This window comes from Pelodiscus sinensis, chromosome 6 (genome assembly GCF_052426305.1).
Source record: "Pelodiscus sinensis isolate ZL-2025 chromosome 6, ASM5242630v1, whole genome shotgun sequence".
In the NCBI taxonomy this organism is placed as follows: domain Eukaryota; kingdom Metazoa; phylum Chordata; order Testudines; family Trionychidae; genus Pelodiscus; species Pelodiscus sinensis.
Window position 1 is genome coordinate 108,287,365 of NC_143057.1, and position 12,813 is coordinate 108,300,177.

Below are 12,813 nucleotides of genomic sequence, written 5' to 3' on the forward strand. Positions count from 1 at the left end.
AAGTCAAAATCTTTTTAATCTCTCTTTATATAGGTCCCATTCGAAATCCCTGATCATTTTGTTGCCTTTTTCAATGCAAATATATATTTTTTTGAGATGAGGTGACCATATCTGTACACAGTATTCAAGATGTGGGCGTATATAGATGCAATAAGATATTCTCTGTCTTATTCTTTATCCCTTTTTTAATGATTCTTAACATTCTATTTGCTTTTTTGACTGCTGCTGTACACTGAGTGGATATTTTCAAAGTACCATCCACAATGACTCCAAGATCTCTCTCGAGTAGTTGTAGCTAAATTAGTCCCCATCATATTTTATGTATAGTTGGGATTATTTTTTCCAATGTGCATTACTTTACATTTATCAACATTAAATTTAATTTGCCATTTTGTTGCCCAGTCACTTAGTTTGGTGAGATCTGTTTGAATCTTCTGTATTTATTAGGTATTATTGACACATTACTGGTGGCTAGTTGAAAAGCGCTCCTTATATCCACTGTACTGTATTCCTTCCATGTAATGGTTTAAAGTAGACTTAAAATAGATTATTGTTTTTTATAGTAGGTTTAGTTTTTAGAATTCTTTTCTTGGGATCCTGGAAAAACAATTTTGAAAAGTCCATCGCTGCATTCAGTTCAATCACAAGCTCTGTAAGGATTTAATAAACAATAAGTTAGAAATTCTTGACATCTAAATCAGTCACTTCTTGTGTAAGAAAACTCATTCTGTCCATAGATTGTGTTGCAATAAACCATGGCTCACTCCTGCAGACCCTTGCTATCAATGTGTTTTTTACTGTCATATGTCATTCCAAGTAAGCCAGTTCATGTATTTATAAGAAACTCAGTATTCAAAGATAATAGAAGGACGCATCTCATAACAATCTTCTTATTAATGTATAAAACCTGAGTCTTCTGTGTTTTAAATCCAAATACTTTCATGTACTCACACAAAATAAGCTGGGTTGTGAAGATAGACTGACTAATAACAAAAATGAGGCTTAGTTTTTCAGACACCAACATTTATAACTCAAACGTTGTCTTTCTTAGTGTTTCTTCCCTCAGCCCCTGACAATCAATTAGACCTATTTCTTTTCATGCCCGTAGAGAAACTGATCAATATTGTACTGACATTACACTGATTTAACTGTGCCAGGTCATAAAAAACAACAGCGTCAATCAACAGCAGGAGGCTGTCAGAAATAGACTGGTAACACACCTTTAGCTAACCATTTTCTAATGAGAAATAAACTTGCTCCTTGAGTTATGCCTGCCAGATCCCTGTTAATAGGTATTTACTATGTGCGTATCTTGATTCACAGGATGGATGTCAGCAAGCTTTAGATAATATGCACAATCCTTTACTTATGACACATGACCAACAGTGCTTCTCTTGTAGAAATTAAATATCTGCCTCACCTTTGCCCTAGACACACGTCAACACACATCCTATAAATGGCTCTGCGGAATGTTCCCAAATTCTTATGGCAACAGGAAAGTTATGTCTTGGATAATATCAGATTAATTCCCCCCAAATAAAATAGAAATTATAGCCACAGAATGTTACTGCATTTTAAATGAAATTATGGCTGCCAGCCACCTAATTGTGTTTACATGATTCTCTGCCCAAAGTACAAGTTACAGTGTGCTTGGGTAAAATAGAATACTCACATTTCACAGGACCCAGTCATCACAGAAATGACTGTGATAAGTTGACATACGAGGTCAGCTTCAGTCTGATGTTGTTTTAGTCAGTCACCAAACATTTATGAAGTAGGCTCCAAAGCTTCAGAGCACAAACTTGGACAAGACTCCAGATGTCCAAAAATGTGCCCAACAAAAGATGTGTGTGATGAAAACAGGCTATGTCTGATATACAACCATGTCAACAAATGAACCTATCCACCTATCAACTATCAGCAAGCATTAGATGATCTCTGCTGAAGCCAATTTTAGTTGTTAGTCATCCACACCTATAAATGTGCATCTGTATTGTTTCCCTTCTTTAATTAACATTTTAGAGCCCCCTGTAACATATCTAAAAATAATAAAAAATAGTATGGAGAGCTATTATAAACACCTTCTCTTGAATCACAAATACTAGCTTCCTCATAGTGGTGAAGAGATTTTCCCCTTTCTAGATCTGGTCTCCAACCAGACTAGCCCTTTAGAGACTGTTTTGTACAAAATTAGTGACATGTTGGGTTTAAATCAGAGAGAGGCATGATTCACTTTGCTGTAATTATTCAATCGATACCTAATACAATAATATAACAATGTCAAAGGGGTTAGGAGCTTATTTCTATGCATCTTGGTTGCTATGTGATTTATAGGTTAAAGGGTTTGAAAAGCTAACTGGTGTGAAATTATCTAGTTTTGCTTCACAAACATCACCAGCACTTATTTCTCAATTATGCACTCAGGGATTGATTTAATATACAATGAAGTCAATGGGAATCTTTCAACTGATTTACTTCAGTATGTGCTAAATAGGTCTTTCAGATCCTGGGAGAAAATTTACATGGGCCCAAGCTTTCTGTTTTGGAATCCAAAGTGTGGCCTTATCTGAGGAGTGCCATTCTATGACTATAATTGGAAGCACAAAGTGGGTAAAATGAGGGTAAACCCACATTCTGAGCCTAACTGGTTTGTCTAATGGTTTCAGAAACATAAGAAATGCCAAAAGGCCAAACTCTGTGTTGATTTGCACCTTATAATATCCCATTGATACTGATTTCATAGGTGTTAATGAGGACATGTTCTAGCCTTGGAAGTGAATCCAAACGTCAAATTAAACCCATTTTAGGAACTATTTAATATTGTCCATTATACTGCAACCTTAAAGTGATATCTTGTGTAGAAAAGTCTGTTACCGAATATTATCTCATCAAGATCAACAGTGTTTAAACATAATAAAAGGAAGCACTACATCAAGATAGCCCAGTAAATAGCAGAGCTATAGCAACTTTCTCTATTAATGGCTATGCTTTATATATAAACATGAAACAGATGTCTTTGATTCTTAGGGTAGTAAGAAGTCTTTTAAAAGAAACTGCTACCATAAGCAAATTACGAGTCTAGAGTATTTCCATTAAGAAATCTTACTTTCCTGATGTCTAGTGATGTGTTATGCAGTCCAACAAACATGGGATGTAAATTGTTCTTGTGACCACAGATGCATTTTAGAGTCTTCTGGCGAGGCCCATATCCAGGTTATTTAAATATCTTTGATTTATGTTTCCTTTCTTCTCTCTCATTATTTATAGCAATGTAGAGGAGATGCAGAGTTTTTTTTTTCTTCAGAAGAATGCAATCTAAATGGGAACAGATTAACTTTTGCAAGATTAAAGACCACTTTGCCTTATTTCATTCAAATTTATGGACGCTCACATATAGAGTACATAGTAGGTCAGATTTTGAATCCTGGTGTCAAATCCTGGCAGGGGATGTATCTGCAGCAATGCTGTATTCCAGCTGTCCACAACTAGCAGAACAGCCCATTGGGAACTGTTACTATTTCAAGTTAGAGTAGCCTTCAGATTGCTCTAAGTTTCCCAGGAGTAGGGGTATGGGGAAAAAAGAGGGGAGAAAGGAGACAACCCAGACTTTAATAATCCTTGGGATTGGGGACGTTCAAAGTGGCATAAAGTCACTTTTGGTCTCCACAATCTCTATGGGGGTAGGGGAAGAAGGTATGCCGAGTAACAAATTCCAAGAAACAATCAGCTACTTCTGAACCCAAACCCAGCTAATACCCCCTTAGTTTATTATATTGCAGAGGCATTCAGGTTTTGCTTAAATGCATGAAAACCTCTTGACTCCACCATATCAAAGCTGGAAGACCATTCCAGTCATTCACCATCTAGCTTTAAATGAATACGTTGACCATTACTTCATACATGTTACCTCTTAGCTTAGAACTATGTCCCTGATTTTTAGTCTGTCCACTAATACCAATAGAATATGTAAAAATGTGTACATAGTTCACATCGGTCAGAAATTTGCTGATTTACAAAATATTCTTGACAAATCTGCACAAGAAGGTTGCATGCTGATCACTTTGGACAGATCTCATTAGACAAGGTAAAAGAGAAGTGAAAGATACACATTCCTACAAGCAAGCAGCTAATTTTCTCATATTAGAAACTCCAGATAGGTAGTCATGTTTTGGGGAAGCGCATATTTTCTGGGCCCTCCTCTATAGGCTATCATAAACTTGAAAAACTCTCAAGCATGTACTGCTGACTTACCACTGGTAGCTTGGAATAGAATGTCATTCAAGAACCTCCAGGATTGTGATGTCCTTCAAAACATGGAATGTTTAAAAGGACTGACAGGGCTTAGGTAGTATACCATAGCAACTGCTCCCCAGCCTGGGCTAGACTGGGTTGCAATTTTAAAATATATAGCATTTTATATATTTCAGCTTAGTATTATGTGTGCACTCTTTGTACTCTGCTTAACTTGGTTGTCTTCATGAACCTTCTGGGAACAATAGCATTCCTGTAAGAATATATTAATGATGAGTTTTATGATGTGATTGAAATTAACAGATTTGTTGGGGTAACTCACATGACTGAAGCACTCTCAAGGATGGGTGTAAACTGTTCAGGAAGAACAGGTGGGGGAGAAAACGTGGAGGAGTTGCACTGTATATAAAAGAGCAGTATGATTGCTCAGAGCTCTTGTATCAAACTGGAGAAAAGCCTCTTGAGAGTCTTTGGGTTAAGATTTGAGGTGAGAATAACAAGAGTGATGTCATAGTGGACATTTGCTATAGAACACCAGAGTAGAAGGACCAGGTAGATGAGGTTTTCTTTGGACAGTTAACAGAAGTATCAAGATCATAGGCCCTGGTTCTCATGGGAGAACCAATCACCTCTGACATCTTCTAGGAGAGAAATATAGCCATGCACAGACAATCCGGGAACTTTTTGGAGAGTGCTGGGGACAACTTCCTGGTGCAAATGCAGGAGGAACCAATTAGAGGTCATGTGTTACCCCAAAAATTCACACTGGAGACCACCCAGGGTTATACTAGTATGGATTTATTGTTAAACTAAAGATAGAGCTGCCACTAAAGGTATAAACTAAAGAGGGAACCAGCTATCTCTCTCACACACAAACAGACACACACCTTCATTCATTCACTAGCATTCATTCCTGCCCTCAGGCACTCACACACTTACACAGGCATATGGGTTGCAGAAGGAGTCAAGGCATGTAGATTTTGGAGGGTCTGTCTGCTGATCATGGCTGGAGAACTGGCCAGAAAAGAAACTGGCTGCTTCTTCTCAGAAAGAGGGTTTTTGCCACATACTCTCTTCTTTCATTGCCTTTGTGCAACTCCTGTGACTCATCCACACTCATCACCAGGGAGCATGCCCAGACTTCCCTTGATCCAGCAGAGCAGCAGTTTCCTTAAGTGGGCTGATGACTCATCATCTAGCTCCAGGTGCTCAGCCTTGCAGTTTCTAATCTCAAACACACAATAAGTCTACAGGTACACACACATTCATATCTCAGAGGAGAATGCAGCTTAGAGGAAGTTACAAGCAAAGTGTTTGAGAATTACAAAAATTACAAAACTGTAAGGCTCAATCACCAATATACAGTAAGTTTCTAAACTTATAAAGCAAAGTTGCTGAGAGTTACAAAGTTGCAAGGTTTTACAAAGATGACAGAGTTACAAGGTTTAAGATCACAAGGAGTTGCAGAGTTTAAAAAGCAATGCAGTTGAAACAATTACACAGCTTCAGAGAATTATTTACAAATCAACAGTAATGAAGTGACATAGCAGACACTGCCTCCCGCCCCCAGCAATACAGTCAGAAGGAGGTTTTTCTCAGTCTAAGTTATGTATTGGCAGGATCTTACAGTTTAGCATATTTCCAGAAAATCCATGTATTTCCATCCCTCGGGTGGAGGCTTTTATGCAACATCATGCTCCTCTTATTTCCTGCTCACAAACAGGGAAGAATTAATAGGGGAAGTAGAAGTAAGTGACAACCATGAGATGGTTGAGCTCAGGATCCTGATGAAAGAAAGGAGAGCAGCAGAACAGACCTTCTGAAAATAGCACTACCAGGATTTCAAGAAAGATGTGGAGAAATTGGAGAGGGTACAGAGAAGAGCAACAAGAATGATTAAAGGTCTAGAGAACATGGCCTATAAGGGAAGGCTGAAAGAACTGGGTTTGTTTAGTTTAGAAAAGAGAAGACTGAGGGGGGACATGATAGCTGTTTTCAGGTATCTAAAAGGGTGTCATAAAGAGGAGGGAGAAAACTTGTTCATCTTGGCCTCTGAGGCTAGAACAAGAAGCAATAGGCTTAAACTGCAGCAAGGGAGGTTTAGGTTGGACATTAGGAAAAAGTTCCTAACTGTCAGGGTGTTTAAACACTGGAATAAATTGCCCAGGGAGGTTGTGGAATTCCCATCTCTGGAGATATTTAAGAGTAGGTTAGATAAATGTCTATCAGGGATGGTCTAGACAGTATTTGGTCCTGCCATGGGGGCAGGGGACTGGACTTGATGACCTCTCGAGGTCCCTTCCAGTCCTAGTATTCTATGATTCTATGAAATGCACTTTTAGCCACTTTCTGCACCTACTGAGACTATTATTAAACCTCCTTTTGCCTGGGCCTCTTAGATCAAACTATAGTTTGAAAATCCAAAGCAAAAGGTGGTATGCAGGGTCCCATAGAATAACAGTTGGGCAATTATTCCATTTATGACAATGAAATTTGGTGGGAATAGTCTCCTGGGCTGTCTCTGAAGATAGACTCCTTATAGGCAGAAAACCTTGGCATCACAAACTTTTCCAGTGCAGCCCACATTGGTGTCCATAAATTGGCTATAAAAGCCTTTTTGAGTTGTATACTCCTGTGCTCCTTCAGGACAAGTGGGTATATGAAACCCATCAATGCCCCCAGAAAGGCTTGGAACCCCATTCTCTCAAAACTAGAAATGACTTCAGGGATACTTCACATCTGACTAAATGAGTCTTTGCCCATGAAAGCTTATGCTCCAATAAATCTGTTAGTCTATAAAGTGCCACAGGACTCCTTGTCACTCTTGCAGATTCAGACTAACATGGTAACCCCTCTGATACTTCAGGGATATTGTCTATGTCCAACACTTTTTGGTAAATCACATGCCTGATTACCTCAGAAAACTCCACCATGCTCTTACTTACTGTTGATTTTCCAATATCAAACTGGTTAGGAACAGAACATTAGGGGCTACGTCTACACTGGCCCCTTTTCCGGAAGGGGCATGTTAATTTCAGCTATCGTAGTAGGGAAATCCGCGGGGGATTTAAATATCCCCCCGCGGCATTTAAATAAAAATGTCCGCCGCTTTTTTCCGGCTTTTAGAAAAGCCGGAAAAGAGCGTCTACACTGGCCCCGATCCTCCGGAAAAAGCGCCCTTTTCCGGAGGCTCTTATTCCTACTTCAAAGTAGGAATAAGACCCTCCGGAAAAGGGCGCTTTTTCCGGAGGATCGGGGCCAGTCTAGACGCTCTTTTCCGGCTTTTTTAAAAGCCGGTAAAAAGCGGCGGACATTTTTATTTAAATGCCGCGGGGGGATATTTAAATCCCCCGCGGATTTCCCTACGACGACTGGTGAAATTTACATGCCCCTTCCGGAAAAGGGGCCAGTGTAGACGTAGCCTTAGACTGCAGTGCAGATGTGCCCTTTGTGGGAAAACTGCGGAGCCTCTGTTCTGCCCTTATCTACTTAGTTTTCTAGACCGACAATGTTGATCCTGCATTTCTTCTTGACATTTTGTCCTTCTTTGGTTTCATTAATCTATCTTCTATTTTTTTCTTCTACTTTTCTGATAGATCCTGCAACTTCTTGTTCTGTCAGTTCTCTTACCCTTTTCCATAAAGCACTATTCTTGGATGGCTTCTCAACATCCTATCTTTAGCTGCTTTTATCCACTCACATGATGAACTTCCATTTTTATCCCGTTACTCACAGTTCTAGTTCATCACTCCTAACCTGGCTTCCTCCATCCACTCCAACATTTTGACTTGTCTTTCTCATATCTATTGATACCTCAGCTTCATCGTAAAATTAACAGTCAAACCTGAATTCTCTCTCCTTCCTCCCAGACCTGTCCTTCTCCCTCCTTTTCCTGTCAGTGTGGACAGTGCCACATTTCTCTCAGTCACTCCTAATCATTTGTGTGCAAAACATTTTTCCCCCTCTAATTTTATTTGTGTATATCCCCACGCTGACAACTCTTTTGATTTTTCTCCATTGAACTGTGAACCAATGATTGAAATTAAATTAGTTCTTCAGGGACTTAACAGCTCTGTTAACTTCATCACTAGGATTCTCATATTCCTTTATAGAAAAATTGTGTGACATTTAATAGGAATGAAAGTAATAGTGATTTATAAAAATCAAAGGGAACCCTACAGGAATTACCTAACACAATATAACATTTAATAAAGAATGATTTGTTTTCTACTGAATTTTTAACTCAGCCAAAGAAATTCAATATAAAATGTTATGGGTTGGTTTAGAAATTCTGTGGAAAGAATCTTCCTATCTATAATGTTTTATAGGACTCCTTCATAAGCTGTATTTGTTTGTTGAATTGAATATGTTTGTTGAATTGAATAATTCTGATGGGCACAAGTGTGTGAGAATGTCAGACTTACTTCTTATTGTAGATTCGATCCCCTGGTCACAGTTTCGATGGAAAGTAAAATAAAACTTAAAAATAACAGTAGCTCAGTATATGGGGAGAAAGCTATCCTGTATTACAGACAAAAAAAGTTGCATTGCTATGCAGTCTGGAATTGTTTGGCATGCCGGCAGAGTTGCCAGCTGGCAGTAATATAAAAATATTAAAAGTGTGTCTGCAAGATATTTACAGCTAGGGCAGAGGGGGGGAAGGGAGAACATCCTTTGGAGTTCTTCAGTGGTATGCAGAGGTCATCAGAATGTATGTCACACCAAATCTGATGTAAAACCAAATAGGAAAGATATTCTGAAAGTACTGAGGAAGTTCTATTATCATGCATTGCATCTTGCAAAGTCTACTTCAGTTCCCCTGGGAGCCCTACAGAATGCAATGGAGGCAGGGCAACTGGAGATAGCCAGTGAATAACATGGATTAAGTAATCAATATGTCCTGATAATTCATGTGAAGTCTCTGAAACTTTTGGTTACAATTTCTGTCTTTTTTCTACAGTCACAAGTGGTAAAAACTCACTTTTTTAAAAACAGAAGCTGGATTTCTTGCTTAGCTCCCTGACCCCAGGAGCTGGGGCTGAATAGCACCTCACGTGCCTTGTCTTCACTGAGGCTGCCGGTGCAGAAAGCCATCTCCCTATGTAAGGGGGTCACATTGTGGTTGAAAGACTTCAGTCTTTTTAATGCACAGTCATTATCATTCAACTTCCTGCCAAATGGGAATGCTTTTCCTGCTCCCAGAAGCCTAGACCCCATTCCACTGACATCAGTGGGAACATATAATTCTTCTGTCATGTTCATCAGTGCGATATATTATCTGCCCCAAGGCTAGAGGGACTCTGGGACACAGTGGCCAGCTATCTTGACTCTATGCCAGTTTGGGTCTCCACCCTAGCTAGTGTCAAAGGTCAAATACTGTAGTTTAAGACTCCACTACATTCAGACATTTGACAGCAGTCTCCTGAATTAATGTGTTTAATGTTTTTAAATTATGTTTCCCTAATGTGTACTTAAAAGAACACTGTCAAAAAGGGCAGGTCATACATTTAACCCCTCCCCCATAAAAGTCACATTAGTCTGTTCACAGAATGTTGCTGATAAACATCTGTGCTGCAAAAGCAAAACAAAGCAAAAGATGTAAAGTGGGTTAATATAATTCAAAAGCCAACTAAATGTTCAGTGCATGGAAAACCTGGACATGTTGAGGGTGGAGGGCAGCAGAATTAGCTCTTTTCCTTTCCCTGTGTCAAAGCACTACACACCAAGAGCTCTTTGCATTTATGAGGTAGACTATGGGCCCCCAAAAGTACACAGATCAATGGGGGAACTGTTTCCTGGGACAGGAAATCTGAGGTGTTTGGGGTAGGGATGTTAGAAAGCGAGTAACTAGCTAATCATGTGGTTGATTGACTTTCTATCGACTACACAATTAGTTGATAAGGGAGGAAGCCTCAGTACCGGCTTGCGCTGGGTCCAGGAGCTATCCCCTGCTACGGCTTTGCAGTTTAAATGTAGTAACGGCCCGGTGGTCAGGCAGCCTGGCTCCTACTTACAATTAAACTGAAGAGCCGCAGTGGGGGTAGGTCCCGGACCCAGCACGACATGGGCTTGCTCAGTCCTGGCTCACGCAAGGTCCAGCAGCCCTGTCCATGAGGGGTTCCAACTCCCCACTGGGACCTTCCGTAATGGGGCTGCTGCTGCAAAGAATTCCCTGTTCGCAGTTGTCTCGGCTGGCTGTAAACACAGGCTGCTCCAGCAACAGCCCCTGCCTGTGGAAGGCCAGAGTCTGCTTTGTGGAAGCTTCCCCTGCCCTCCTCCGCATTGCTGCCTCTCATTGAGGTGGCAGCATGAGAGGGAGCAGGAGGCACCACAGAGATGGTGCTGGAGGAACTGGCTTTTAAGCCGGCTCCCCCAAGCACTGACTCCTGATTCCTCCCCTTCCCCCCCCGCTACCTTTCATACAGCGGCAGCAAAGGGGGGAATGGGAGTAGTTGACTACTCGCTTACATCCCAAACTTTGGGAATGGGCACCTGTAAATTGCTTAGGACCAGCTAATTACAAAGGACTTGAACTGGATATGGCACTTTGCAGCCTTGCAGATTGGTGTGCCTGGCACTTTGCAGGCTTTCTCTGCTCTGGGGAGTTATTATCTCACTGAAATAGATAAAGCAATGAAAAAATAACGGAAGTCAATGGGGATGGGGAAGAGGGGAAGCAGAAGAGACAGGAGAAGACAATGAGGAAGGAATGTTATTCTTGGAAAGCATTGTTTTGCAGGGGAAGTCAGATCACACAGCAATATGTATTTTCTCTTGTGCATTTCTTATTTTTCCACATTTCAGTTCTTTGGATTTTGTGAATTGTTCCATCTCATTCCTTGTGAGGAGAAGTGGCGTTTCTTCGGCAGGAGAGTTGAAGGAGCAGTTCCCACCTCTGATATTACCCACTTCCTGCTTCTTAGCATAGAGTGAGCCTTTCATCCCAGAGATGGATTCCTCCTCTTTCCCACTGTAAATGTCTCCTGTCCCAACTCACCTGCCTGCAAGTCTGGATCATCTGACTATCGCTTTAGCCTAGTTATTTCCTTCTTTCTGTTTTTAGAGGTGCTGACATGCCCCTGAAAGCTTTGAACCCTGCTCCCACTGAGAGCACCTCCCTGGCCACTGTATATACCTTGTACTAATAGTGCTATAATTCTTAAAAGCTTAATGAGTCCATTACTGTTACAAAAATTGTCACCTTTGAACTGTATGGTGTGGTGTAAGGATCTATGCATGACATTTTCATTTCCTCACAGGTAAATGCCATCTGGTCTCTGTGAATATATTGTTGCTTTAAAGTACAAAATTCATCTGGAAGGGATCTGATAGCTTGTTCTCTGGCAGGAGTCATTTCCTTTAGGTAAAATGCCTTTCTTCCATTTGGCAGAGGAAACAGTTTCCAAAACAACTTTCTGCAAGTGTTAACATGCAGAACTCTTTCACTGCTCAGGGTCCTCAGTGTGATCCATAAAAATTGTGGGTACGCAGTTTGTAAAAAGAGGTCATGCATTTAAAGCACAGATTTATGCACACACAGTGTTCCAGGCCCAGTTCGTGCACGTACACTTATAGAAGTTTGAGCTCCTGCCTTTGTTGCACTGTCGTGATTCATAGCAGCAAACAATCATTTATGTCAAACACAAAGAGACACACACGCCCAGAATGTCCCTCCCATCTCTGACAGGGATTCATTTGCTTGTTTCTTTGCTTTGATGCTTTCCTACTTTATTCGTTTCTTTGTTTTGGACACAGTAATTGAAGCTATTTTTGCTGAATTTTTTTTATCGACCTTTTCTTTTACTGCCTTATAAACTTCAGGGACAGGAAGGGTAAATTCTGAGTTATACAAGTTTTGTGAATCCCAATAACTTGGATGCAGCTGCACAGAACGATCCCTGCTTTTTAAGATGTTTTTAATAAGTTCACCCTTAGCACAACATGGCCATTTATTGAATGCTGATTTAAGTGAACATGCATGCATTTTCAAATGCCAGGGCCATTTCCAGAAAAACTAACCATAATCCTTGATTACATTAAAGTGTTTCAGCAGTCCCTTCAACAATAGTCTGTTAAAGAAATTACCACTGTCACGTGGATTTACCATTCTGTATCCACAGCACTTTGGCCTATAATTTCATCAGATGTTAAGCAAAGTGCAGTCTTCAGAAGCAGAATGCCACAGTAATTGAGGCTGGTAATACAGGTTGAATCTTTCTAGTCTGTCAATCTCAGGTCCGGCACCGTCTGTGGGCTGGCATGATTTTAGTAAGCCAAATGTCCACTTACCATGAGTGTGACCAAGTTTCCCACAGTCCTATAAAGTTTGTTTACAGCCACCAGTGATGGCTCTCAGTGTTCTGTGCTGTTATTTAGCTCGAATTCACCCCTAAGAGTCCAGTGAGCAGTGGAAGTGGTGCTAATGATGCTAGACAATAGTGACATCCAGTGATCCAACAAATTCTCTGGTTCGGCATCAGTCGGGTCCCATGGGTGCCAGACTACAGAGGTTCAACCTGTACGCTAATGAGGATATTAATACCTAGCTCTTGTATAGTATTC

The 12,813-nt window shown here is 40.5% G+C and overlaps 1 long non-coding RNA gene across 1 annotated transcript; it reads right to left on the reverse strand.

The window, feature by feature from the left end:
- Nucleotides 1-420: 420 nt before the first annotated feature.
- LOC112544716 (uncharacterized) lies at nucleotides 421-4,224 on the reverse strand. Its single transcript, XR_003088056.3, has 3 exons — nucleotides 4,117-4,224; nucleotides 3,107-3,315; nucleotides 421-650 (listed from the first exon to the last, which is right to left on the reverse strand). It is a non-coding gene; the product is annotated as an uncharacterized LOC112544716 (long non-coding RNA).
- Nucleotides 4,225-12,813: the final 8,589 nt, after the last annotated feature.